Source organism: Staurois parvus, unplaced genomic scaffold (genome assembly GCF_062004578.1).
Source record: "Staurois parvus isolate SC_StPar_1 unplaced genomic scaffold, SC_StPar_1.0 ptg001689l, whole genome shotgun sequence".
Lineage (NCBI taxonomy): Eukaryota > Metazoa > Chordata > Amphibia > Anura > Ranidae > Staurois > Staurois parvus.
Window position 1 is genome coordinate 304,791 of NW_028319485.1, and position 26,189 is coordinate 330,979.

General features: G+C 43.5%; 1 protein-coding gene and 1 pseudogene across 2 annotated transcripts in view; one reads left to right on the forward strand and one right to left on the reverse strand.

Annotated features, from left to right (window-relative positions):
• Nucleotides 1-26,189, forward strand: part of LOC149434739 (uncharacterized) — a 202,315-nt gene that overhangs the window by 135,869 nt on the left and 40,257 nt on the right. The window lies entirely within an intron of this gene.
• On the reverse strand, nt 8,220-25,216 carry LOC149434741 (uncharacterized; annotated as a pseudogene). Its single transcript, XR_016308631.1, has 2 exons — nt 24,630-25,216; nt 8,220-12,164 (listed from the first exon to the last, which is right to left on the reverse strand). The product of XR_016308631.1 is annotated as an uncharacterized LOC149434741 (transcript).

Below are 26,189 nucleotides of genomic sequence, written 5' to 3' on the forward strand. Positions count from 1 at the left end.
ACAACGCTGCTGTGTAATGTTCCTGCAAAATGATCAGGGTTGTCACCTTGTTACAGAAGGTGGGAGAATAACAGATCTACAGACAGGACCAACAGCTGATACAACTATGTTGCAGAGGGAACTCTGGGAATGCTAATGACAGATTGCATTACACATTCAGTTAGCAGACTTCCTGCTGTTGGTCTGATGTTTGAATTGTGTTCTGATATTTACTGTCCTGCTGTAAAAGGTGTAAATGATCGCCCGCATGTTTCCTGTGGTAGCAGGGACTACAAACTCATATCAGGAATAGTAGGATGGGTACCTACCCAAGGGGGTCACCTTTTTGGATTTGGGGGAAACATTTCACATGGTTTCTTTCCATTAATGACACCGACAAGGGGAGTCTCACTTCACTAACAATAGGAGAGCCAATCACAGGCCAGTAACATTTCATGGTGTCTCAATGTATTGCAGAATGTTTAATCCCCATTGGTCCAATGGATTCCTAGTCCTTCCAGATGCATTGCTTTTTGTGTGAAAGGAGCGCCCTAAAATGGCTTCCCTTCAATTCCACCCATAGCTGTACTTTAGGTGATGTTGCCCCTCCCCATATCTGTAAGGGAAAGCCTCAATTTCTCCCAATACTCCCCTGGCCTTCCAGTGAGAAGAAACATTTTCTCTGGAGTGGAGATGTTTTATGCAGTGAGCCCTTCATAGACGGGATGGGGAATCTAAGTAATCTAAGATAAGTAAGATGAACCGGTGTACTGGAGTCATGGATCAGATAACCAATGACACCATTGATGGTATAGCAGAGCTGACAGCAGAAGTGGCTCCATCACCTAAGGTGGTGTCACAGAACTGCATGGCGGCTGACTATCTCTCGAAAGCTCAAGGCGGAGCCTGCAAACTGGTGTCAGAGAGTGTTGTACATTTATATTAGATCATGATGATCTCAGAAGGGGATATCTACACAAGGTAAAGGAGTTCCAACAGTCACCTGGGTGGGGGGAAGTGGGATCCATTTTCTTGGGTGGGTTTAGTTGGAACTTGGTTGAGTAATATGGTGGCTTTGCTTCTTAGGCCATTAGTTGCTACTATAGATTTGATGATAATTGTATACATTGTTGCTGTTGTGTCTTTTGCTGCCAGTTGATTTTGCTTGTTTATGCACATGATTACATTCACATTGTTAGAACAGAAGATTATTTAAAACCCCATAAACTTTTTCTTATTTTCTGAAAGCAGAGACCCTGGAGAATAAAATGGTGGTGGTTTTTATCACACAATATTAGCACAGCTGTCTATGAAATGCATATTTTCAGCAAAAAAAAACACTAACAATAATTCCAGTGCAGACAAACACAATATATGACCCAATTTGATGAAATATGAAAGATGAGGTTGGCATCAAGTATATAGATACCAAACATATCAAGCTTTAAAAATGGCATGTGCTTGTGAAATGGTGACAAACTTCAGTACCAGATATTGTCCATAGGTGACGCTTTAAAAGCCTTTACAGGTCACCAGTTTATATAGTGAACCATGAATGATGGCCCTAGAGTTATTCCTCTCCCTCTGGTGTGTGCAGAGATATGTACAATGTGTAGTGTGATTGATGTTTTCCTACATAACCGCACCCAACCCTTGCAATTGCTCATGTATACGGGAACTGGGGGCTTTAAAATGTGTTTTGTGTGTTTTTTCATTTACAGTGTGTTACTTTATACTTTTCTTTCTCTGAACTTTATTATTGCCATATAGGGGGTTAATAGCCTCGCATGTGGTAACATATTGCTGGTCACAGGTCCTCTTTAAAGAAACACAAGAGGTCTATCAGACCCCTAATGTCACCTCTGGTCCCCAAAAAAGATGGTCAAGCACAGATCATGTTTGATCAGCTCCTTGAAGACACGATTGTACATCTGCCAAATCTGTATCTGAGTAGACCATAGAAGCAGCATTAGAAAGAAATGTGAGCATGGCTTCAGTCAGGCGATGGTCCTGGTGGTCATGGTCTTGTTCTCCTTCAGGTCCTCTCACCTTGTAGATGGTGACATGGACTTGTTGTGTGGGAATGAGCAGGAGGGGCTCGGGGTTCTCTTGTACCCAATCAGCTTGTTATGGATAAAAGATGAAAGTGTCTTCTGGGAAGTTACAGGGATTTGGAGGTTTAGAGGGTTACATAAGTGGGCGGGGCTGGTATTAATGAGGGGCGTGTCATATGTTAATCAGTTTCTTAGCATAGATGATTTAAATGGTATAACTAGATCCTTGAAATGTAAACAATTTATCTCTTTCTTTCTGTTGTTAAAGTGTCACATATATATGATGAATAAAGTTGGATGATATTTTCACCGCACAATACCGTGGTCTGGGTTCTTCTACAACACATCCCCCCAAAAATGTCCTCTTCCAGTTCTAGGAGTCTGGTGGAATTGGACACAAGCTGATGGTATCTCTTAGGCCCCTTGTACATGGGGGGTCCGGCCCCTGTGGGTGCAATGCTGGCATTATATTACACCTGGTAGGCACAGGTACAGCGTCCAGCCCCGCTGCCTGCAGCCTGTCAAAGTCTACACTACAGCTGGACGGGGCTCAATGCTGCACCAAGTTTACCTCGTGTTTAGGGCTCTCTGTGTTCAGGGAGAAATGGCCGCCATCTTGATCAGACAAAGCATAGAGCAGATGTAGGCCGGTGCAGTCTGCTTCTTCCCCTGTAGGTGGCGCCCGACCAGAATGACATCCCAGCCTGGAGAGGAAGTCGGGGGACACTTGGCTTCTCTGTGGTTTCCCGGTTCCTGGAGACGGCGTGGAATGAAGGGGTCCATGGAGTCCTGGGGACATATTTTATTCTTTGTTTACACCTTTTAAAAATCATTTTATTCCTGAAGATCACTAAACCCCAAATCTGATGTATTCTTTGATAGCAGACACCCTATATAATCCAATGTTGGGAGTTGTCATTTTCTATGTTACATGATATTAGCACAACAGTTTATGAAAGGCAACATTTCAGGAACAATATAGTAACGTTTATTTCTGAGCACATAAATGCAATTCATGACCTATTTTCTGGTGAAATATAAAAGATGAGGTTGTGCCGAGGAAATGGGATTCCCAACATGTCAAGCCGTAACACTGTGTGCACTTGGAACGCTTTAATAGCCCCTCCAGGTCATCAGTATAGAGTTACACAGGAGCACTGGTGCTCCAATCATTGCTCTCCCTCCGGCGTGTGCGCTGATATGTAACGTGTGTGGGGATCACTGTGTTCCTATGTAGGCACCCCAATGTACATGTCACATCCTGGTCTGTGTATAGGAAGTCCGCTGATCTCCCTCTGTCCTTCCCAGTGACACCCACCATGACAGCACCGGGCTCTGCTGTCCCACATGGTGTCAGGGGGAGGGGCACATCTCAGTGGTGGGTGTGGGATTGATAGGCGACTTCACAGCCACTTGTATCACTTCCACATGACAGCCGACATTCAGATTTACTAAAGTCCACACACTCCCGGCTGTATAGCGGTGGGCAGTGTGGGGGGAAATAACACGTCTGCAGCATTGTTAAAGATCTGAATCCCCAGCAAGTTGCTGCAAGTTCATGTTTTACCTCCCCCCCATCCTGGCACCCTAAGATGGTTCATGTAGAATCATGCAAATCATGTAGAAACCATACACAAAAATATTTGTGCATTTCCTGCTCCACCAAATGTCTACCTTTGTGACTTACTCCATGAAAATTTTGAATAAACAACACAGCGGCAGCTTGTGGTAATCCCACAATCCTCTCTTTTGACATAAGACCATTTTTGTCTTGTGTCAACCCTCTGCTGGCCCAAAATTCAGTTTCATTTTCAGAAGCCTGGTCCTGTAATGTATTCAAAAGTTCATTTGACAGTAGGGACGGGGTAGACAGCATCACCATAGTTAAATATTATCGATCATGCAATTGCCCTGCAGCTTTTCCAGCTGCATCTGCCATAGCATTTCCCTCTGCAATTGGGTCTATAGCATTAGTATGGCCTTGGACCTCGATAACTGCTATCCATCTTGGAAGTTGGAGTGCAGCCAACAAGTCCTGAATCAGTGAATGATGGGATATTGACTTGCCATCTGCGGTAGTAAAACTGCAGCGTTGCCAGATTCGTCCAAAATCATGTACCACCCCAAAAGCATATTTGGAGTCAGTATAGATGTTGACATCTTGTCCTTGATATAAAGTACATGCTCTTGTGAGAGCCACAAGCTCAGCGGCTTGTGCACTGGGGTACGGGATGGATCCAGTCTCAATGATATTTGGTGGTTCCACAACAGCATATCCTGTGAGATACGTGGTGTCACTAGGACGTGTGCATGATCCATCCACAAAGACATTAGGAGCCCCAGAAATCGGGGTTTCCTGCATGTCTGGCCTTGGAGAAGTGTCTGCTTGAATAACATCTATACAATTATGTTCCTCGCAGTAAGGTGAGGGTTTGGATTTGTGGAGATAAAAAAAACACAACAACAATGATGGTCCTGATGTGGAAGGGCTGCATTTCACTGAGAGGTTAGTTGTGGATGTTAACATTACCTCACACCCTGCCAAACGTTGTGCTGACACGTGCTGAGTGTTAATATTTTTTAGTCCATGTAGGACATGATGGGATGTGTGTAGAATCAAAGGGTGCCCCAAAACTATGGTAGATGCCATTTCTACTGCCAAGGCACACAGACAAAACTTGGAGACACCCCGGCATGCCCTGGACCGGGATGGGCATTATTTTTGATAAATATGCTACCGGCCTCATGGCACCTCTGTGCTCCTCAGCTAGTACTGCCGCCATGGTTTTACACGCAGATTGACAATACAAATGTAAACATTTAATCTGGTATCCCTAATGCAGGAGGCAAAGCAAGTGCTGATTTCAGATACTCAAATGCCTGCACCAATGGTGGTGTCCAATTGACACAGTCTGGCTGATCCTTTAGTGTCACCTCACATAGTACATTGTCATAATAGGAACAATCAGGAATCCACTGTCTGCAATAGCTTACCATGCCCAGGAAGGATTGCATTTGAACCTTAGTTTTTGGTTTTGGTTGTTGACATATTGCTGCCACTCTCCTTGGGCTCAGCCCCCTGTGACCCTCAGACAATACAAATCTTAGGTATTCTACTTGTGGTACTACAACCTGGATCTTTTTCTTGGAAACCTTTCATCCCTGATCAGCCAGAAACTGTAACAATGACAGTGAATCAGCCCTAGATGTCTCTGCATTTACAGAACTAAGGAGTAAGTCATCCATGTCCAGGATGAGTACTGAACCATGGAGGGGGTTCCCAGTCATTAAGCATGGATCTACTGGCCATGGTATATGTTACCGGTGAATCTACATAGCCTTGCAGATGACGGGTCCAGGTTAGCCTCTCTTCCAAAAAACAAAACCCACATAATGCCTGTGTCTCCTTGTCAACTGGGGCACTAAAAATGCATTTAATAGATCAATTACTGTAAAATGTGTGGCGTTGGTTGGTGTGGCATTCACCAAGGTTGGTATGTCTGGGACTACAGGTACAATTGGCATTAATTGCCCTTAGATCCTGTACTAATCTCCACTCACCATTGGGTTTTTTATTTTCAGGGTGGCTTTGTATGGTGTGCAATCAATGAATCCAGCATCTGTAGCATTTTTAGCCCATAACTTTTCAGGAAGTGTACTTAAATCACGCTCTATAGCTGGGCAAAATAAAAAAGGTTTGTCCAGTTGCTTGCCTTCTTCTGTGATAGACATCACAGCTTTAAGAGCAGCTAACAAATCTTGGCCTAACAGGGATACTGGGCAATGTGGGAGCACATGAAATCTATGATACCAGACCTGTCCATCCTTTGCCTGTACGGGGAGGGGAGATGTACTGCTAGTGGGTGTTTCTTTTCCCTCTATTCCTATTGATTTGGTGTAACTCGAGGAAATCTCCAGGGGGGTCCCATACTTCTTATGCCAAGCACCATACAGCTGTCTAATCGCTAAACTAACATGGGGCAAGGCTCCATTCATCCATGATTGGATAAAAATAGATTCACTTTCCCCATCACTTACATCCATCCCTCCTTCCAGCCATACCTTTTTAAACCTTCTAATAAAATCTGTGGCAGTTTCAGTAATTTTTTGTCTACATGCTACAATTGGAGCAAATGATTTCCTCTGCTTGTAAAGCCTTACCAATTCCGGTTTAACTTCCTCCCACGCTGCATCCCTCTGCTCCCTAGATCACAGGGGATATTTATCCACACCCTGCTTTGTGGACCACGCCCTATGTCCCAACTCAGTATTATCCTCATTGTTAAATATTGGACAATTATCCCATTCAAATTCATCTGTAATATCTCCCAATATCTTTTCTACAATTACCTTGCAATCTTCCATCGTATTTCTTCCTACACACATTCTTTTTAACCAGGATACTGCTCCCCCCTGGAGACTTCCTGGGATTGGGGCATCCTTGTACTATAGCATTTAATTCCTTTGCATCTAATGCCTTTAAAATCAGCTCATCCCCCACGGTCATAAATGGGTAAGCTGATCTCACTTTCTCTTCCTCTTCTACCGGCCCCAATCCTCTTCCCTTCCCTTCCCTTCCTTTGGCTCATCACTCGACCTCATAACCCTATCACTTACCTCCACTACTTTCTTTTCCTTTCTTTCAACTTTCTTTTTCTTTTCCTCCTCTTCCTCTGTTTTACCTTCATCATCTGAACTTTCTGCCTCTCTCTCATTTGCTCTACGCTGTCTTCTAACTCAGACTGCTGAAATGATGATGTCTTCATCATCCTCTGTTTTATCAGTGTGGGGAAGTGCTGGATATAACGGGGCTATCTGTGGGGAAGTGCTGGCTATAACGGGGCTATCTGTGGGGAAGTGCTGGATATAACGGGGCTATCTGTGGGGAAGTGCTGGATATAACGGGGCTATCTGTGGGGAAGTGCTGGATATAACGGGACTATCTGTGGGGAAGTGCTGGATATAACGGGACTATCTGTGGGGAAGTGCTGGATATAACGGGGCTATCTGTGGGGAAGTGCTGGATATAACGGGGCTATCTGTGGGGAAGTGCTGGATATAACGGGGCTATCTGTGGGGAAGTGCTGGATATAACGGGGCTATCTGTGGGGAAGTGCTGGATATAACGGGGCTATCTGTGGGGAAGTGCTGGATATAACGGGGCAATCTGTGGGGAAGTGCTGGATATAACGGGGCTATCTGTGGGGAAGTGCCGGATATAACGGGCTGTCTGTGGGGAAGTGCCGGATATAACTGGGCTATCTGTGGGGAAGTGCCGGATATAACGGGGCTATCTGTGGGGAAGTGCCGGATATAACGGGGCTATCTGTGGGGAAGTTGGTTGAACTGAATTAACCTCTTTATGTTTGTAGGGTGGTGGTGGCACAGGAATATTTGCTGCAATTAAGGTTCTATATCCTGGTACATATGTCAACCAATTCTTACCTCCCTCAAACATATAATCCTTGTCCCAAGCTGGGTCTCCCTTTCCCCAAACATCCACCTGTGGTTGCTCATGCAGGCACATACCATTCATCATATCCATACACATTGTGTCATTCCCTCCTTCCCGGGGAAAACTCGCTCCTCCCAATCCTTCTAACCAGTTTACTAAATTATCCACCCGTGGATTAACATAATAGTAACCAAAAGAAGAAACTCTAGTAACAAATTCTTTTCAAGTCTCATTTATGGGAACAACTGCATTTTCCCTTTCTGCTTTTTGTCTCTATTTTTCTTCATCAATTGAATCAACTTTAATGCTTTTAGCGGCGGCACATGGCGAGGTATTTCCTCCTTACCTAAGGAATTCCCCATAACAACAGCAGCGGCAGCAGCAGATTAGTAAGACAATACAGCAATACAACAAAGAACAATAAGTGCTATGTCAGGTGTATACAGGTATTCTATGTCCCGAGCCGAGAGTCCCTTTCTCTCGCTCCTAAACTCCACCCACCAATCTCCCTCTTAAATTCAGAAATAATGACCTCGGCAAGAAAAGCATCTCTTTTTCTTAAAAAAATAGAAAAAAAAAGATTCTCACTCACCTTGGTGATTATCCCACTCTTCTGACATCAGTACAAAGGGTTGGTGTTGAGTTTTTCCTCTCAATGGGGGCCCCCACCGGTTACACCTGAGCGATAACGTACGATATATCGGGAAATGAATTGCACACCACGCCACAGCTCGTTGCAAGACACTTCAACTTTATTGCGGAAACATCAGCATATATATAAATCTGTAGTCTCTAGGCAGATTATTAATGACCAACCTTTAATATCAACCAATCAAAATCATGCATTTATCTTTAATATTTGCACCTTAATTGTCATTAAACTTTGCAGAACTAGTTTCTGGCCAGATGGTTGTGGTCAGACTAACTCATGATGTTAGCACAACGCCCAGACTACGGCCACGGTCTAACCGAAAGTTACTTCCTCAAAAAACTTCCACAAAAAACACAGTTAGTTTCCTGTAAAGAATACATACAGTACAAACTTTTCTCTTAATGTACAAAAGTCATATATTTTTTAAGCAAACATCTTGTATAACAAAATGGAGCTGATTATGTTATATTATCCTTTCAGGTACTCTTTATGGAGAGATCTGGGGTCTAATAGCCTCCAAATCTCTCCTCTGCCCTTAACCTCTGATCGCACCAAGATCGGTGTAATCAGATACTTTAGGCCCCTTTCACATGAACGTTCCGATTGGGTCCGGACCCGATCAGAACCTCTATTCTCTATGGAGTGGCAGGTGTAAATGGAGATGTGTCCCTTTACACTCGCTGACATCCGATCCGATCTGCCAAAAAGAGACAGATGGGGATCCATTCCCCTTCTGTCCGTTGGATCAGATCACATGGCAGTCTGACCGCCCATAGAGGACAGCGGGCCGTGTCCATGTCCGCTCTGTATAAGTGAAGCAGACACAGACTTGTCATCCATTTGCCCAACAGTGATCAGCAGACAGATCCCCCGCTGAGCAAGAGGATCTGCTGACGGGCCCACCCGGTGTGATAGGGGCCTTACCATTTTATATTACAGAAAACCAGAAGGGATGAATGCTCATCACTTCCGTCTTCCTGTATCATGGAGGCCATCAGGGCCGATCTGGCCTCTGTTTGCTTCTATGGGACAGGAGAGGCCGAGAGTGCCACAGAAGGTGATGGGAGAGCACTGTAAAAGCAACAAAAACAGAATTATTTTGCACCGTATTTACATTAGGAGTGTAGTGACATCACAAGTGTTACCTAGAAAAACAAATAAAATATACGTATCCACATTTTCTACCACATTAAAGCTCTATTTGACATGAAAAACTGATGTATAATACATTTGGGTAGATTACAAATCCTAAAGGTGTAATGTGCTGAACTGGGACATCACCATAAGTGGTTAAGGACAGATTGCACCCTTTATGTAAATATTAATTCTAACCATAGTTACACTTTAGGGTCAACATCATAATGTTTCTAGGGTCAAAAGAGGATTCTTCGCAAACAATATCTACCCAAAAAAAGAGAATTGACTATTCAGAGTCATTGAAGAGAACCCGAGTCAGAGGAATTTCAGTCCCCCAGAAGATGCAGTTGTAGTATGTGATCGGTCTATGGAGAGGAGCAATAGCTGAACAGAGAGACAATATAATAAGGAAGTCCAATCTTCTCCTGATGGAATCCCTTAGACTTGTGGCAGGACAAGATGGAACACAAGCAGCCAGCTGGGCGTAAGTGGTACTGTTGAACACATCCCAAACAAAGAGCAGTGAATTGGTGTTGGAAGGCCTACACCAGCTTAGGAATTTGATTTCTCACTGGACAGAGAATTCTCCATGGCTGTTGTCCCTGTTGCAGTCCTACCTGTAAAGCTGTCATCCATAAGAGGAGGAGGAACCTGGAAATAAGGCATTGATCATTGGAGGGGAGGTGGAATATGTGAAGGGAGGCTTGGACAAGGTGAGCGTAGCTGGAGCCCTCAAGCTAGACGGATATTGGAATAGTCAGCAGAATCTAGAAAAGTCTCTCCCACTGAGGCTTTGGAGGCTTGGTAAGATGCCACTTGACCACTACCTAGTCTTGGTGCTGAGGCAGTGTTGGTAATGCATTAGCTCAGGATCTGACAATGAAGAAAACATTTGGGAACACAGCTCAGTTAATGAATGATGAAAATATATTACATGTTCAGTCAAAGCTCCATAAAAAGGATAGAGATTAAAATCATTAGGAAACACAATTCACTGTCAATACTTGTCTGATAAAAATAGTCAAAAGGTAAAATAGTCTTGGGCTTCTATCCCTTTAAACCCCCCTTCTCCCCATTACCTCCTGCAGCTGAAGCCTGCGAATCCTCTGATGTGTGATCAGCTGTGACTTATGTAAAAAAATCTGTTACACTCACAGCACGGCTACGGATTTTCTCTGGTGTGGACCCTCTTGTGTGTGTTAAGTTGTTTTCTCTGTTTAAAAGATTTGTCACATTGAGAACAGTGATATGGCTTCTCTCCAGTGTGACTCCTCTGGTGTATAATAAGGCTAACCTTATATGCAAAAGCTTTGCCACATTCAGAACACTGATATGGCCTTTCTCCAGTGTGAGTATTCTGGTGTATGATAAGTTTGCTGTTGGTTGTAAACATTTTATCACATTCAGAACACTCAAAGCTGCTTTCCAGTGTGAACTGTCCTGTGTATGATAAGCCTTGACTTAGTTTTAAAAGCTTTATCACATTCAGAACATTGATGTGGCTTCTCTCCAATGTGAATCATCTGGTGTCTGATGAGGGATGACGCTTGTATAAAAGTGGTATTGCATTCAGAACACTGATATGGCTTCTCTCCAGTGTGAATCCTCTGGTGTGTGATAAGATGTGACTTCACTGTAAAAGCTTTATCACATTCAGAACACTGATATGGCTTCTCTCCGGTGTGAATCCTCTGGTGTGTGATAACACTTGACTTCATTGTGAATGCTTTGTTACATTTAGAACACTGATATGGCTTCTCTCCAGTGTGAATCCTCTGGTGTGTGATAACACTTGACTTCATTGTGAATGCTTTGTTACATTCAAAACACTGATATGGCTTCTCTCCAGTGTGAATCCTCTGGTGTATAATAAGATCTGACTTCTGTGTAAAATCTTTGTTACATTCAGAACACTGATATGGCTTCTCTCCAGTGTGAATCCTCTTGTGTTTGATAAGACACTCTTTTGTTGTAAAAGCTTTATCACATTCAGAACACTGATACGACTTCTCTCCAGTGTGAATCCTCTGGTGTGCGATAAGATAGCACTTCTGCGTAAAAGCTTTATCACATTCAGAACACTGATATGACTTCTCTCCAGTGTGAATCCTCTGGTGTGTCATAAGATTACCTTTCACTGTAAAAGCTTTATCACATTCAGAACACTGATATGACTTCTCTCCAGTGTGAATCCTCTGGTGTGTCATAAGATTACCTTTCATTGTAAAAGCTTTATCACATTCAGAACACTGATATGGCTTCTCTCCAGTGTGAATCCTCTGGTGCATGATAAGATTTGACTTCCGTGTAAAAGCTTTATCACATTCAGAACACTGATATGGCTTCTCTCCAGTGTGACTCCTCTGGTGTTTGATAAGTTGATCCTTTGATGTAAAGGTTTTATCACATTCAGAACACTGATATGGCTTCTCTCTGGTATGAACCCTCTGGTGTTTGGTAAGATTACCCTTTGTTGTAAAAGCTGTGTTGCACTCAAAGCACTGAAAAGGTTTCTCTTCAGTGTGATCCTTCTGGGGTGTGATATGTTTTGCCTTCATTGTAAAACCTTTATCACAATCCAAACAAGAAATAGCTTCTGAAATAATTGTTATGGATGCAAGGGTTGAACTACATTGTAAAGCCATTGTCACTTCCACAACACTGAAATGTCTTCTCTCCTGTTGTCCTCTGAGGGGGGATCAATGTTGAAGAGGATCCAAATTTACAACATTGAGAACACTGATATGTCTCGTGTCCTGTGTGAATCCTCCAGTGACCTACGATAAAGACGTTCCGTCACCTAAGACATCCGTATGGCTCGTTTCCCATGTGACTGAGTTGTACTTATGAAGACCAGCATGACTGAAAACTTGGTTCTTCAATCCACCTGTACAGAAAAACAAAAAAGTCAGAATTCTATATAAAGGGCTAAATAAAGATGTTTTCTATATTTTTTTAATTAAAATGAAAATTTATGAAAACATCCAAAACATTCCAGAGTTGACATCTGAGTACAATCAGTATCACGACATGCATTGTCAGATAATGAAACACATCCAAAGTCAGAAACGTGTAACATAGCGCACAACAGCCTTATGCTATTGGGTTTTCACAGCCATCATGGTCCACTTGGGATAGAAAAATAATATGTTAAAATTCAAAAGTATAGGAGTACACCTTGCATCACGAATTAAATAATTATTTGTGAGCCACTAGAAGTTTTCTTTATCTATGATCAATCAATTTTGTGCATAAAAAATATATATAAAAAATATATAAATGTGAACTACCAAAATATTAATTAGTTCATACATAAATTTCATAAAATATTAGCTCGCCAGGTACTTATTACACCCTCTCCAGGTGTATGAATGTGATCTTTAAATACCAATATTGTACCGCGCTCCAATATATTCAACCTTATGTGATATTATAAATTAATAAGTGTACCACCAATAATCCAGTAATTATATAAATCAGTTATACCTAAATATATAATTTATATAAATTAATTAATTCATAATTGTGAAAGAATAACTATTAAAAAATATATAAGTGAAAAATATGAGAAAAAGATTTAAAGATTTAAATGAGAAAGAAATTAATTAATTTAGAAACAACAGTTCACTACTTTAGGAATGAGATGGTATTGTAGTTCAATCTAATCTGTGTGATGAGTCTGTGTTCACAGCGTGAACCCCTCTCTCCTTTATCCTCTCCTAAAATCAAATTTAAATATGTTTTATCCAATTTATTTTTATATTTATTTTTATATCTATTTTTATTTTTACTTTTAATTTTATTTTTATTTTTATATTTATTTTCAATTTATTTTTATTTTGATTTTGATTTTTATTTTTAATTTTATTTTTTATTTTATTTTTTTATTTTTTTTATTTTTTATTTTTTTATTTTTTATTTTATTTTTTATTTTTTATTTTATTTTTTATTTTTTATTTTATTTTTTATTTTATATATTTTTTATTTATTTTTTTATTTTTCATTTTTTATTTTTTATTTTTATTTTAATTTTATTTTTATTTTTATAATTATTATTTTTATTTTTATATTATTAAGAAGTACATTTTATGAAATAATGTATGTAAATTAATAAAATATATTTTTAAATTTTAATTTTAAAAATGTTTTAAAAATGAATTAAAATGTTTAACATAGTGATAAAGTATGAAAATAAGGGGATAATATGGATATGTTGATTATAATATGATAACCTTAGTGGTGATGAATAAGTATAAGATTGCAATCCAAATTGTGAAGGGTGTGTATGAAAACATTGAGTATACAGCCGTAGGATGCTGAGGCGCACTTTGTATATACATAATGTATGACATTGAGACATAGTCTGAACTCTAAAATTATGGAGGAGAAACGAAGAGCTAATATATCATAGCAAAAATGGCGCCGGTAGGATATAAATAGTCTCTGTGCATGATGACATGCAAAACTACATCCCCCAGAGGAAGCTACGAGTCCCTGTAGCGTAACGCGTAGGGGAGGGGCGGTGACGTCATCACGCATCCACAGAGGAACGGCGAGTATATTCACTGAAGGCAAACACACCTGCAAGGCTGTCTGTAATACTATCTGGATACATTTATACAAAGCGCTACTTATATTTACACAATGTGAGTGGGAGATCAAAGCATAATAAACAATCGTTATCCCGGATAAGACACTATGTTTCTTTTCCCTTCTCTGTATGTTCCGTATATGGAGGAATAAACAAAGCAGCCAGCGGAGAAAGTCCTATTGAGAAGGCTGAGCTGAGGAGAGAGGAGAGGAGAAAGGAGAGAGGAGAGGAGAAAGGAGAGAGGAGAGGAGAAAGGAGAGAGGAGAGGAGAAAGGAGAGAGGGGTTCACGCTGTGAACACAGACTCATCACACAGATTAGATTGAACTACAATACCATCTCATTCCTAAAGTAGTGAACTGTTGTTCTAAATTAATTCATTTCTTTCTCATTTAAATCTTTTTCTCATATATATTTTCCACTTATATATTTTTTAATATTTATTCTTTCACAATTATGAATTAATTAATTTATATAAATGATATATTTAGGTATAACTGATTTATATAATTACTGGATTATTGGTGGTACACTTATTAATTTATAATATCACACAAGGTTGAATATATTGGAGCGCGGTACAATATTGGTATTTAAAGATCACCTTGCATCACATTACCATCTTACAGTGAGGAACAGACGTATTTGAACACCCTGCGATTTTGCAAGTTCTCCCACTTAGAAATCATGGAGGGGTCTGACATTCACATTGGAGGGACATTCCCACTCTGGGAGACAGAATTTAAAAAACAAAATTCAGGAGATCACATTGTATGATTTGTAAAGAATATATTTGTCTCGCACGGCTGAACAGAAGTATTTGAACCCCTAAGAAACAGCAAGAATTCTGGCTCTCAAAGACCTGTTACTGCGCCTTTAAAAAGTCCACCTCTACTCCACTCATTCATCTCACTTAGTAGCACCTGTCTGAGCTCTTTAAAGACACCTGTCCACCCCACAGTCAGTCAGACGCCAACTACTACCATGGGCAAGACCAGGAGCTGTTAAAAGACACCAGAGACAAAATGGTGGACCTGCACAAGGCTGGAAAGGGCTACGGGGCAATTGCCAAGCAGCTTGGTGAAAATAGATCAACTGTTGAAGCAATTGTTAGAAAATGGAAGAGGCTAAAGACGACTGTCAGTCTCCCTCGGACTGGGGCTCCATGCAAGATGTCCCCTCGTGGGGTATCACTGATGAGAAGAAAGGTGAGGAATCAGCCCAGAACTACAAGGGAGGAGCTGGTCAATGACATGAAGAGAGCTGGGACCACAGTTTCACAGGTCACTGTCGGTAGAACACTACGACGTCATGGTTTCCAATCATGCATTGCATGGAAGGTTCCCCTGCTCAAGTCATCACATGTCCAGGCCCGGCTGAAGGTTCCCCTGCTCCAGTCATCACATGTCCAGGCCCGGCTGAAGGTTCCCCTGCTCAAGTCATCACATGTCCAGGCCCGGCTGAAGGTTCCCCTGCTCAAGTCATCACATGTCCAGGCCCATCTGAAGTTTGCCAATGACCATCTGGATGATGCAGAGGAGGCATGGGAGAAAGTCATGTGGTCAGATGAGACCAAAATAGAACTTCACTCGTCGTGTTTGGAGGAAAAAGAAGGATGAGTTGCATCCCAAGAACACCATCCCTACTGTGAAGCATGGGGGTGGTAACATCATGCTTTGGGGGTGCTTTTCTGCGAAGGGGACAGGACGACTGCACTGTATTAAGGAGAGGATGAATGGGGCCATTTATTGTGAGATTTTCAGCAACAACCTCCTTCCCTCAGTCAGAGCATTGAAGATGGGTCGTGGCTGGATCTTCCAACATGACAACGACCCGAAGCACACAGCCAGGAGAACCAAGGAGTGGCTCAGTAAGAAGCATATCAAGGTTCTGGAGTGGCCTAGCCAGTCTCCACACCTAAATCCAATAGAACATCTTTGGAGGGAGCTGAAACTCCGTGTTGTTCAGCGACAGCCCCGAAACCTGACAGATCTGGAGGAGATCGGTGTGGAGGAGTCGGCCAAAATCCCTGTTGCAGTGCAAACCTGGCCAAAAACTACAAGAAACGTCTGACCTCTGGAATTGCAGACAAAGGCTTCTGTACCAAATATTAACACGGATCTTCTCAGGGGTTCAAATACTTCTGTTCAGCCGTGCGAGACAAATACATTCTTTACAAATCATACAATGTGATCTCCTGAATTCTGTCCTCAGAGTGGGAATCCCCTGCAATGTGAATGTCAGACCCTCCATGATGGAGAAGTGGGAGAACTTGCAGAATCGCAGGGGGTTCAAATACTTCTGTTCCTCACTGTATTTGCATGTCTGTCTTTGTGGTGGGAGCACGCCGTATGGCCAGCTCCCAGCACAGAGGCGGAGGTCTCACTGAGACCTCTGGGTCCCATACTAATGATCAAAACTCAGAACTCCCAACTCTGGGTCACCTGATCACTGTGAGCCTCTGATTGGCTATCACAATGAGGAGTCACTGTGAAGCTCGCCCCACGTGTTTTCTTACATTGTCTCTCCTCTCAGAGAAAAAAAAAACAACAGTGTGTAAAAAATCAATCAATAATAATATTATTAATAATAATAACAGTAATTTAAAATAAAAAAAATACGTAGATGAAGGTTTGATCTAGGACAGTGCCAGGGTTAGTGTTTGGGTCAAGGTCAGGGTCAAAGGTTAAGGTCAGAGTCAGTATTTGGGGGGGTATTTATTTATGTAAATTAGTATCAGTGTCAGTTAGTGTCGGTGTGTTTTAGTAGGTAAAATAAAATGTAAAGAAAAATGCGCAGTACTGTTCCTGGGCTGTACTCCGGGTACAAACAGCAACTAACATACACATACGAGGTATTGCTGCCATCGTCGGGGGCAGGAGAATTGTTGGGGGTTGTCCTTTGGTGGTGGGTTATGGCAGCAGCAAGAAATATACAGCTAACTTTAGAAAAAATGATTTTCACTATTTTGGGCCTGTTTTCCTTTGATCACATAAAAATAAAATCAGGAGATGTTTACCAACTGGATGCACAAAGTAGTTGTGATGACGGTTTCACTAACGCATGTCAAAGCTGCAAAATTGTGCTTAGGCATTAACATTTGTTGTACCTTCAGGCGTGAAGGGGTTTGGGTTCAGTTTGATGTCATTGAAAAAAGCTTGATTAATGGTGCCGACAATCGTGTCCCAATATCTATGAAGCTTATGTGTTTAGAGTGGTTCTGAGGGCCAGTTGACACCAGAATGTGATGTGGGAAATCTGAGGTCCATGTTTGTGTCCCCCACCTGGTGTCAGTGCAATGCTAACGACACCCCAAACGCAGGCCACAATCACAGGGCATTTTCCTGCACTGGATGGCATGGCACAGAAGTACTGAAGTTCCATGCGGTCCGGTTGCTGTGTGTTTTGTGAAGTAGTCCAAGCACAACTTTAGCTGTGGTCTGGTGCCATTTCAGCCAATTCAAATGAATGGTGTGAAATCATACTGCACCCAGATAGCATGTGAATCGCACTGGAACGCACAGAGCATTGCATGCGCAGCACGTTCCTGTGCAATGTATCCACTTGAAGATCAGGCCTTTTCTGACCATTTTTATTTACATTTCAAAATCAGATTTTTTTGCTAGAAAATCAGTTAGAGCCCCAAACGTTATAGACTTTTTATAGCGGAGGTCCTAGAGAATAAAATGAAGGGTGTTGTAATTTTTTACACGTGGTATAAATTTAAAAATGTATGTTACGGCGAGTGAATAAATACCAAACGTGTCATTCTTTAAAAGTGCGCACGCCTGCAACAGCCACAAATGACGTAAATGTCATTATCCACAGGAGATGCTATAAAAGCCTTTACAGGGCCCCACTTTAGATTTACACAGGAGGTCTAGTACTAGAATTACTGCCCTCGATCTGATGTTCATGGTGTTACCTCACATGTGTGGGACCATCGCTGTTTGAAAGCGTGCGGCATGTCTCGTGCATTCACCTTTTGCTCACAAACACGGGGGGGAGAGGGGCTGCATATTTCTTTCCATTTATTTTGTTGACATTGTCGCTTTACATTTCATTTGGATGACTTTTATTGGTATCACAGAAAATATAAATATCCCCTGTGATAGCAATAGGCAGTGACAGGTACTCTTTATAGAGAGATCTGGGGTCTATTAGCCTCCAAATCTCTCCTCTGCCCTTAACATCTGATCGCACCAAGATCAGTGTAATCAGATACTTTAGGCCCCTTTCACACGGACGTTCCGATTGGGTCCGGACCCAATCAGAACCTCTATTCTCCTCTATGGAGCGGCAGATGTAAACTGATATGTGTCCCTTTACACTCGCCGACATCCGATCCGATCCACCAAAAAGAGACAGATGGGGATCCATTCCCCTTCTGTCCATTGGATCGGGTCACATGGCAGTCTGACCGCCCATAGAGGACAGCGGGCCGTGTCCATGTCCGCTCTGTATAAGCGAAGCAGACGCAGACTTGTCATCCATTTGCCCAACAGCGATCAGCAGAGAGATCCCCCGCTGAGCAAGAGGATCCGCTGACGGGCCCACCCGGTGTGAAAGGGGCCTTACCATTTTATATTCCAGAAAACCAGAAGGGATGAATGCTCATCACTTCCATCTTCCTGTATCATGGAGGCCATCAGGGCCAATCTGGCCTCTGTTTGCTTCTATGGGACAGGAGAGGCTGAGAGGGCCACAGAAGGTGGTGGGAGGGGGGACGTCCCCTCCCGCTGCTTGTAAAAGCAATCCAGCGGCTAATTATCTGGTTGGATTGCCTTTATAAGAAAGCAGACCCTCGGCTCTAATAAACATCACCGGGATGACTTCTTCAGCTGCAGCCATCATCCCAGTATCACCAGCGAAGGTCCGGCAATGTATGGGCACGTCACTGGTCTGCAGGTGGTTATGGTGGGAACTGGCCCTGAACATAAAATCTTTTCTTCCCTTAAAGCATTCCCCACATTAAGGTAAACAATGTTCTGCCACTTTCTGTGTCCCAACCAAACACTTACCTGAGTCCTGCATTGATCCAGCACTGAGCCCGACTGCCGTTCTTCTCCCATCTTTCTCTTCTCACAGGAGGATCGGGCAGCAGTGGGAACCATTGGCTCCTTCTACTGTCAGGTAGATCCTGAGAGCAGGGGGTGGGGCCGAGCCACTCTGTGTATATCTATAGACACACGCAGACCGGCCCTGGGGAGCTAGTCCACATGCCAGTCCCCAGAGCAAGTGGCTTGCTACAGGGAAGAAACTGAAGAAAAGGAGCTTAAAATATCCAGCAGGGGACCCCAGAAGAGGAGGTTTGGGGCTGCTCTGTGCAGTACCATTGCAGGGAGCAGGTAAGGGTACCATGTGTGTTATTTTAATTAAAAACAAATCCTTTAGTAATGCTTCAGACCTGCCTGTCAAATGGCATACCTGTAGAATGTAGAAAAACAAAATCAGAGAGAAACAATACAAAGTGGCTGGAATTCCTCTCACCATTCATACCCGACCCTTATTCTTGACTCCCCAAAATCCATAGCTAATCCATATCTACGCAGGAAGCCTGGCTGGCCAGGAAATGGGGTCAGCAAGTGGTAGCCCTCTACCTAACCCATACCAGGCCAAATGCCCTCAACATGAGAAGGGTACCACAGGCTGCCTAGCCATGTTGATGGGGACAAGGCCTCTTCCCCCCAATTCTAGCTGAGTGGTTGTGAGGGTCTGCAGGGAAGATTTGTAAGAGGGGCCCCCAGACATCTGCCCCCCTACATAAATGTGTAAGAGGTACATAGTATGTCTGGTTACTCATTTACAAGAAAAAGGTCAACTAGAAAATAAACACCATGATAAAGTCTAACCAACAACAAAGACCCCATCATAGATAATAATCATGGCATCCGGTGTTTTATGTTCCTCCAACTTGCCAAAGAAAACACACGGACCACCAAGACTATCCCAACATATTCTGTCCACAAATGACATTTCCCATGCTGACAGCTGAAAGTGAAATAAAGGGCTTCCAGGTGAGGTCATTGACTAAATTGTCTAAATGTCACTACTTCATCGCTAAATCCCATACCCTGGCCACCTGTGTCCTAGCAACCATTGGAACTGTACGGCACCACCTTATTGGTTGCTAAGATGCAGGCACTTGCACTGCATCATGGGTTGTTATGGTGAAACCTATGTAACAGCCAATGATGCTTTGTGACAATCATTGGTTGCTAAGGTCCGAACAGCTTCCTCGGTTGCTAGGATGGCGTTGGCTTCCAGTATCCTAGCCACCAAATCAAAAACTCTCATTTAGTGACAGTAGGGATTCCACCACTAAATAAATGAGTTCTGGCTGCAGCAGAGGTTTTGCAGGTTGGTGAACAAAATGGATGAAGTGGCCGATACATGGACCTTGTAAAACTTAGAGGACATATACATTGAAGAGCAGGACTTACAGATCTGAGACACAGGAACCTGATGATGAGAAGCCCAAGAAGTGCTCACTACTGGAGTGGGCTTCAATAATGGAAAGGAGGCACTTTGTCACGTAATTCATAGGCCTGAAAAACAATCTGTTCAATCCACTTAGAACCTTTCAAATTCAATCAGAAATAATGGACCCGGAAGAGTGAGAACCTCTTTTTAAGGACCCTCTAGAAGAACAAACAGGGAATCCATCTGCCTTAGAAAATCAGCGGGCGAGAGGTGAACCCCGACTGTCCCCAATACATCCAGACAATGGAGAGACATCTACTCGGGGGGAACTAGTGCTAGACTCAGGGAGGGCAATGTAATCTCTTCATTAAAGTCATACTAAACACACACGGTGCCATCTCCATGGGCCCTTCTCTTTCTGTATGTGGATGGGTTCAATATCGAAATTGTCTCCATATTCTGTAAACTTATATTGGGGAGAAAAGTCCAAAATAGAAAGTCCTTCCAATTCTTGTGTAAAAACTGAAAATGGGTTTAATAATGAAATAGCAAGCAAGCTTACAAGAATAATCTTCAAATCCAGAATGAAAACTAATAATAATAGAAGTGTAGTTATATTCTTGAGATAGGAATTGTGTGGAATCATGTGTGTGTATAGCAGTGGGCAGCTCTTCCTCATGGAAGCGTCTCCCCTCCAGTCTTTGTTCTCTTCCTTGTTAGGAGCAATTCAGCCCCCACCTTCTCCTAAAAGTGAGCTGGGTTTCCTCCTGCGTCTTATAGTCCCACTATACTGGAGTCTCTGGAGACAAATGCCTATGCAGGGAAAACACTTTCAGCCTTGCTCCCCTCCCTTCTCTGAAATCCAATACTCGGGGCCCCTTTTCAGAGCCACACTGATCTTCCATCAGAGGTGGGGGGATGGCATGGTCCATGTGAAAGCAATGATATACATGATATAATAGAACTTTACCTATCATCTGAATCCCATCATATTACAGACGCCAATAGATGGATTTTCAATGTAAACTCCTTTTTCATTTGAATATGTTAATCAAGGAATCCTACAGTGTAAAGGACTTCCATTCCTAACTTATACATACTTAAACCTTTATGTACTAAATGCATGTGAGACCTTATCCTCATACAACCTCGGGGGAGGGGTGCAAGCCAACGTACGACTAATTGACACCACATGTCCCTAGAATATACAGACTAAGCCATGTCTACAGTTGCAAGAAAAAGTATGTGAACCCCTTGGGATTACGTGGAGTTTTGCATGAATTGGGCATAAAATGTGCTCTGAACGTCATCTAAGTCACAACAATAGAAGAACACAGTCTGCTGAACATAATGCTACACAAACATTAGATGTTGCCATGGTTTAATTGCACATAACATGTAAACATTCACAGTGCAGGGAGGAAAAAGTATGTGAACCTTTGGACTTAATAACTGGTTGACCCTCCTTTGGCAGCAATAACCTCAACCAAACGTTTCCTGTAGTTGCAGATCAGACCTGCACAACGATCTGGAGTCATTTTGGACCACTCCTCTTCACAAAACTGTTTCAGTGTAGCAATATTCTTGGGATGTCTGGTGTGAATTGCTCTCTTAAGGTCATGCCGCAGCATTTCAATTGGGTTGAGGTCAGGACTCTGGCTGGGCCACTCCAGAAGGCGTATTCTGTGCTGTTGCAGCCATTGTTTTGTTGAATTACATGTATGCTTTGGGTCATTGTCCTGTTGCATCACCCATCCTCTGCAGAGCTTCAGTTGGCGGACAGATGGTCGTATGTTTTCCTGCAAAATGTCTTGATAAACTCTGGAATTCATTTTCCCATCAATGACAACAATCCGTCCAGGCCCTGAGGCAGCAAAGCAGCCCCAAACCATGATGCTCCCTCCGCCATGTTTTACAGTGGGGATGAGGTTTTGATGTTGGTGTGCTGGGCCTTTTTTTCTCCACACATAGTGTTGTGTGTTCTTCCCAAACAACTCAATCTTGGTTTCATCTGTCCACAGTATATTTTGCCAGTAGTGCTGTGGAACATCCAGGTGCTCTTTTGCAAACTTCAAACGTGCTGCAATCTTCTTTTTGGACAGCAATGGCTTCCTCCGTGGTGTCCTCCCATGTACTCCATTCTTGTTTAATGTTTTCCTTATTGTAGATGTGTCAACAAAAATGTTAGCATGTGCCAGAGATTTCTGTAGGTCTTTAGCTGACACTCTGGGATTCTTCTTTACCTCATGCAGCATTCTGCGCTGTGCTCTTGCAGTCATTTTTACAGGACGACCACGCCTAGGGAGAGTAGCAACAGTGCTAAACTTTCTCCATTTGTAGACGGTCTGTCTTACCGTGGACACATGAACATCAAGGCTCAAGGAGATACTTTTGTAACCCTTTCCAGCTTCATGCAAGTCAACAATTCTTGATCGTAGGTCTTCTGAGAGCTCTTTTCTGCGAGGCATGGTTCACATCAGACAGTGCTTCTTGAAACCAGTAAACCCAAAACAGGTGTGTGTTTTTTAAGGGCAGGACAGCTGTCAGCAACACATCCAATATCATCACACTGATTGGAGTCAAGGTTGGCTCACTCCTGGCTCCAATTAGCTCTGGGAGAAGTCATTAAGCTAGGGCTTCACATACTTTTTCCTCCCTGCACTGTGAATGTTTACATGTTATGTGCAATTAAACCATGGCAACATCTAATGTTTGTGCAGTATTATGTTCAGCAGACTGTGTTCTTCTATTGTTGTGACTTAGATGACGTTCAGAGCACATGTTATGCCCAATTCATGCAAAACTCCACGTAATCCCAAGGGGTTCACATACTTTTTCTTGCAACTGTATGTAAATACACACATACTGTATATATATATATACACACACAGAGGCATACCTCGGTTTAGGAATTTAATTCGTTCTGCGGGACTTTTTGTATAGCAAACAATTCATAAACCGAAACGCGGTTTCCCATAGGAATGCACTGAAAACCAATTAATCCGTTCCGGAGGTCAGAAGAAGTGAACGCCACTAAAATACTGCAGGAGGTATTTGATGGAGTCATGCGGTATTTTAGTAGTGACAACCATGCGGTAATGTTTCAGCTGTCTGCAGGGTTCCCCACTGACAGCTGAATGTAAAAGAATTGCCGGCAATTAAAAAATAATCAAAAAACAGCATGGGGTCCCCCCTCCCATCCATACTAAGCCCTTCAGGTCTGGTATGGATTTTGAGGGGAACTCCCATGCCCAAATTTTTATAAAAAATGGCTTGGGGTCCCCCCAAATCCATACCAGACCTTTATCCGAGCATGCAGCCCGGCAGGTCAGGAAAGGGGGGAGCAAGCACACCCCCAAACCATACCAAGCCACATGCCCTCAACATGGGGGGGTGCTTTTGGGCAGGAGGAGCTCCTCACAAAGCACCTTGTCCCCATGTTGATGGGCACAAGGGCCTCTTCTCCTCAACCCTTGCCAGTGGTTTTGGGGGTCTGTGGGCGGGGGGCTTATAAGAATCTGAAAGGCCGCTTTAACAAGGGAGACCCGAGATCCCGCCCCCCCATGTGAAGGAGTATGGGGTACATGGTACCGCTACACATTCACAAAAAAACAAAAAGTGTAGTGTGAAAAAAGACAGGACAGGGTCTGTGACAAGTCCTCTATTAAAGGAAGAACTAAAAGAATGTCCCCCTCAGTAGATCCAACACCAATCACGATGTCCGCCATCACCGCCACTGCCGCTGCAGCAACAGTAAAATTATTTTTTAAAAAAGGCTCTGTTTCAGATGATGGGAGCCCCCCTGCCCCAAAGCACCCCCCATGTTAAGGGCATGTCGCCTGATATGGTACAGGGGGGGGGCACTCGCTTGTCCCCCTCCCCTTTCCTGACCTGCCGGGCTGCATGCTCAGATAAGGGTCTGGTATGGATTTTGTGGGGCCCCCACACCATTTTTTTAAATTTTGGCATGGGAGTTCTGACACTGGGGGGAAACTGACTTGGTGTCACTGACATCCCCAGTGACACCAATACAGTGATCAGTGCTAAAAAAAAAGCCCTGACACTGTGCTAATGACACTGGGCAGGAAGGGGTTAACATGAGGGGCGATCAAAGGGTTAGCTGTGTGCTGGGACTGTTTTACTAGGGTGGGGGGGGGGGGGGGTAAAGGATGCATTGAGGTGCTGGGACAATAAAGGGAACTCTTGGACAGATTGTCGGTGACAACTGCCTGCTGAGGTCTAATTAACACAAAACTAAAAGAAGGTCGTAGCTCTGTTGAGGGGGTTAGAAGGAAGTTGGTGGGGGGCAGAGAGGAACATTATGGAGATCTGCACTGACCTTGGGACCATTGAGGGACCAGTAATGGTAGCTGTACTGTAGATCTGCTTCATTGCCGGGTTCAGCTCCATTACCACCACCAAGTGATCTTCCATATACCAGCAAAGACAAGGGTGAAGCTCAAAATCTCATTCAGTCATCTTCCATGAGAACATGCCCCCCCTCTGCCTTGTCCCCCACCATCCCCCATCCTGTGTCAGTGTGCAGGGGGGCGCAGGAGGATATTCTAGTCTGCTGGTCTATATTAAGTAGGGTGGGAGAGGAGGGGGAGGGGTATTAGGATCCATGTCATGTATGTCAGCTGTCTGCATCATTATTGGCCCCAGACCTGCATTCCGGACAGTTCAGTGTACAGACAGAGGGGGGATTTACTAAATACAACTAGGCTGTTCACTTTACACTTTTCACAGAACTTTCCCCCGGAGCTTAGTGAATGCGGTGAAATCTGACTTTACAAAGAATATCCAATCACATGCAAAGAAAATGTAAAAAAATGCAATTTTGCTTCCACATGATTGGCTGATGGAAGTCAGGAGAGCTTCACCTCATTACCCGACCCCTCGTCTACTAAGGTACATTTCTTATCCTTCTGGTATTCAAGGGGTTAAACACAAATGAGGTTTGTATTATTATTTCAGCCAGCGGTCATGTAAAATTGATCCGGGCAGCTGTAAAAGCAGCCAATCACTTTACAGTACAGAGAATGTGCCGCCCCTCCCCCCTGCTGGTGCCTGCCGTGTTTCCTCCAGGATGTCCAGGACGGAGGAACATCGGTAAACCACTTCATCTTACTAAGCAGGAGGAGCTTGGAGAGGATCTGATCCCCCGATCTCATCTGTGATGACTGAACCCCGAAATGACAAACATTCTGTCACTTCCAGGTTCAGAGCCGCCATTCCCGGGAGCCGGAGTCACAAGTTTTTTTTCCTTTTTCGGGGTAGCGATGGCGGCGGGCATTGTGAGTGACGTTGGATCTATTCGGGGGACATTTTTTACATTTTTATTTTTAATAAAGGACTTGTCACAGAAGGTCTCCTGTCATTATTTACACATTTTTTCTTGTGAATGAGTAACTGTAACATGTACTCCATACTCATTCACATGGGGGGGCTTTCAGATTCCGATAAGACCCCAGCATACAGAAAATTGGAAGGACAGGGGGCAGTGTGGGGGACAGTAGGGAGGACAGGGGGCAGTGTGGGGGACAGTAGGGAGGACAGGGGGCAGTGTGGGGGACAGTAGGGAGGACAGGGGGCAGTGTGGGGGACAGTAGAAAGTACAGGGGGCATTGTGGGGGACAGTAGGGAGGACAGGGGGCAGTGTGGGGACAGTAGGGAGGACAGGGGGCATTGTGGGGGACAGTAGGGAGGACAGGGGGCAGTGTGGGGACAGTGGGGAGGACAGGGGAAAATATGGGGAAGAGTAGGGAGGACAGGGGGCATTGTGGGGACAGTAGGGAGGACAGGGGGCAATATGGGGAAGAGTAGGGAGGACAGGGGGCATTGTGGGGACAGTAGGGAGGACAGGGGGCAATATGGGGAAGAGTAGGGAGGACAGGGG